The 3838-nt window shown below is 49.8% G+C and overlaps 1 pseudogene; it reads left to right on the top strand.

Moving 5' to 3' along the window:
- The first annotated feature begins 1152 nt into the window (after nucleotides 1–1152).
- Nucleotides 1153–1721, top strand: LOC124648003 (annotated as a pseudogene).
- The last annotated feature ends 2117 nt before the right edge of the window (nucleotides 1722–3838 follow it).

Here is a 3838-nt window from a genome sequence, read left to right as displayed (position 1 = left end):
CTCTTCTCGGACACTCAGCGGGGGATTTGGGTCGAAATGAGGAAAAGCCCGTTGAAGCCAGTGTGTGGCCCCCAACGAAAAAACCGGTGGAAACAAAAAAAAAACAGAAAGAAAAAACCCGTACACGCACCGGTCAACTATGGGTGAGCGAAAAACATGACTTTGCCGGGTGAAAAATTACATGCTACAAAATTCGAGTGCTGGCGAATTGAAAAACAACCGAGTGATGAACAGCAAAAGTGTAGTTTTTTACTCTTAGGTTTGTTGAGAAACACTTGGTGTTTTGAGTTTTCCGGGAGCTTTCGAGCTGTGGAATTGCCCTGGAAAGTTTTCGACGGTTTTGATATTACTTCAAGATCTACCACTAGTGGAAGGTCTCGGTTTGGTTTAGTGATCTCAAGGGAGAAGAAAGGTAGATCAGTGGGATCATTGTTGTCTTCGTTTTCTACAGACTGTCCAATGAAGATCAGAGTACCCCCAAAGTACTTGAACTACATGATAAATAATCATGGCATCTTCTAAATACACTTTGGAAATTTTGTTCCTCACTTGTGCTTGTTTACCTCTAGGTTTATTGGGCAGGCTATTTTGTGTGGAAGGGTAATTAAATTATGTGTCAAGCATATGAAGTGCGTCCAAAATAAAATTCTTGTCAGAAAAGTGGCTCTCAAATAATAGGTATTTTTTTCTCAAAATGGTAATGATATGTATTTAAAGATCATTCTAAGTACATGGATATGGCCTTGTGGATCCACCGGTGCAAGCAATTCACATTGACATATTGAGGCAAATTCCATTCCCAATAATAAAGAATGTTCTGTTCAAGCGCGTCCTTGCGTAGAATTTAGACAAAAGGCAATAATTGTGGTGGCTGTATTCAAATAGATATGCAATGCCATGTTATTATGGACGCGCTCATGAACTGGCCTCTCACCGGTGGCTCAGTTCGTATGTCTGTGTATTTGTTGATCTAGGCGGTTATAAGGAAGAGGACGTTAGCACATATGCACACAGACAATCTAGGCTGTCAGACAGAAATGTACCAAAGTCTACGTAATCGGCACATCGCGTATTTGTTAATCTAGGCGGCTATAAATTCAGGGAATCACAGGAACATTCTCAAACGAGACAAATCGTGCTCTTCTAACATCCATGGCGATCAGGTCTTTCCTGCTCCCTCTGGCCCTGCTGCTTAATTTCTCGCGGCCAGCTCAGCCGTGGCTCAGCTGGAGATCGGTTACTACAGCAAGTCATGCCCGGACGTGGAGGCGATCGTCCGAGGGGAGATGGTGAAGATCATCGCCGCCGCGCCCAGCCTCGCGGGCCCGCTCCTCCGGCTCCACTTCCACGACTGCTTCGAAAGGGTAAGTGTACATGTACACAAATCATGCATTCCATCGATCAGAAATTCAGAATACAAGCATCTCCCTTTACTTTACTGATACAACGTGAAAAAAATTGTAGGGTTGCGACGCCTCCGTGCTGCTAGAGTACTCGACGGCCGGCAATACGGCGGAGAGGGACGTCAAGCCGAACAAGAGCCTGCAAAGGGTCGGTTCCGTGGAGCAGGTGGAGGCCAAGATGGAGGTGGCGTGCCCGGGCGTCGTGTTCGTGCGCCGATGTGCTCACGCTCATGGCCCGCCGTCGTCCTCACCAGAGGCCCGTTCTAGCCCATGGCTCTTGGCAGGAGAGACGAGAGGGCATTGAGCGCCGACGAATAAGTTCAGATTTTGCAAAATTGTTCTTGCTTTCAAAAAGGTTCAAATTAAAAAACTTGTTCACCAGGCAAAAATGATTCTAAACTAAAAAATGGTAATGACTTCAAAAAGTATTCATTTTACCGAATAGAACTAAAAAATAAAAAAAAATAGGGGAGAAAATGAAAACGAAGGACAGAAAGACAAAAAAAAAGGAAGAAAATAAACAAAACTGAAAAAAGAAAACCAGGAAAAATCGGGAAAAAAAAATGAAAACACCCATCAACCTAATTGAGGAACATCTCGACGCGATATGGGCCGGGCCAATAAAGAAACCACCTCGGGCGAGTCCGAGTACGGCTTGCAATTAGCGACAAATAGTGTGCATGTCGATCTATAAGCTTTCTTGTTTCCATTCCATGCATCACAAAACAAAAAATCAAACCTACATCCACTTCGAGCTGGATCCAAACAAAATTACACTAAGTAAAGCAGTGTATGTACTTCCTCATCCCCACATTTGATTATCGCCACCGCGTCAATGGTGAATCGGATATACACACCGGAAGACGCTGACTAGGGCTACGCAACCATCACCATCTAGGTTTATGTCAAATTCTCGGACGAGTTGTTGGAGGGCATTATAAAATTATCCTCATCTCATATATTTGCATACATAACTAAAAACAAACCATTTTATTCCAGTTTGATCCCCCTCTCTCCCTCGCGTCGCCCCTCCAGACGATCGGGGGGAAACCCTAAATTCAGGTGCCGCCACCACCTCCCCCGACCTCCCTCCCCTTCTCTTCGCCCCTGGAGGCGGCCGTCGGCAAGGCTATGCGGCGCCGGTGATGGGGGTGGTGGGGAGCTGTTCTCACGCCTCCACACGTGGCTGCAGGGAGGAAGGCGGCCGGGTGGGGGGATGGCCTTCGCTCGGGGACTCGCTGCTGGCCCTCCTCCCGTCTCTCCCCTCTCCGGCCTGGCCTAGCCGGCGCCTGGGAGTGGTGGCTGGTGGTCAGGATGTGCGCCACGAACTGTGTGGAATCCAAGGATGCAGGGCGACGACCTTGGGTGTGGGGTGGGGCGGCGCCGGTGCTGCGATCTGCAATCTTCGGCCGTGTGGACGACGAAGGGGCGGCGGGCGCAGGCCTGGTGCGGAGGTCGCCCCGTCGGGCCTCCGGCATCAGATCTGGACATGTGTTCTTCCTCCTTGCGGTGCTCCTCCCATCTCCCTGGCCCCGGACTTCCTCCGGCGGTTTGGTGAGGTTGGTCGGCAGTGGGATCTGAACCGGGGGAAACCCTTGGCTGACGATGGCGGCCACGAGGTCGACGACGCTAGCTACAGCGTCGTGCTCCTTCTTGAAGGCGACATCGAGGTTGTATCCCCTCCCTCCCCTGCTCTGCTTATCTCGGGTGAAAGCCCAAAACTTCGGTTTGGACGGCGACGGTGCTTTGGCGTCGGTCCCTCGATGGAGGCGCTGGTCGGAGATAGCATATATGGGTGGACGAAATCGGCGGCGGTTGGTATGCAATGTATGTGCCTGCTCCTGGCAGCTTGGCATAGTGTGTTGTGGTGTGGGCTGCGGGTGGCAGTAATGTTCGTGGCTGGCGGCGCAGCGAGTCGAGTGCTTGGACTCCTTCTCCCTGGCAGTGACTTCCGATATCCATGCGTGCTCGGGGAGAATGGTCTACCTCTAACAGGTCTGGCGCCTTTCGATCCGGGGTGAGAAATGAGGGAGCTTTCTGCGGAGGTGGAAGCGGATGGTGCTTGGGTTTGTGCATGGCCTCTGGAGGTTGACTAGGGTACGAGCTCTCAATAGCATTCAACTTGAGAAGCCGAGTTATCCTATGGGCAAGATTCTACTTGACGTACAATTCGGGACAAGGGAGAACTTCGGGAAAGAGAGGCTAAAATTCGAAGTTATTGATTGGTCGTCGTAGTATCACGTGTTATTGGGACGACCCGCATACGCTAGATTCATGGTTGTGTCATTGCTATGGAGAATCCCTGGACCTAAGGGCCCAATAATAGTCAAAGGAAGTTTCTCCATGGCGGATAAATGCGACAAGGATTTCCACAAGCTTTCTGAAACCTTCGGAATGCAAACGGAATATGATGCATCTGTTGGAGATATGTCCAA

This window comes from Lolium rigidum, chromosome 1, assembly GCF_022539505.1.
Source record: "Lolium rigidum isolate FL_2022 chromosome 1, APGP_CSIRO_Lrig_0.1, whole genome shotgun sequence".
Lineage (NCBI taxonomy): Eukaryota > Viridiplantae > Streptophyta > Magnoliopsida > Poales > Poaceae > Lolium > Lolium rigidum.
The sequence above is the reverse complement of the archived record's forward strand: the minus strand, read 5'-3'. Positions and strand labels throughout refer to the sequence as shown.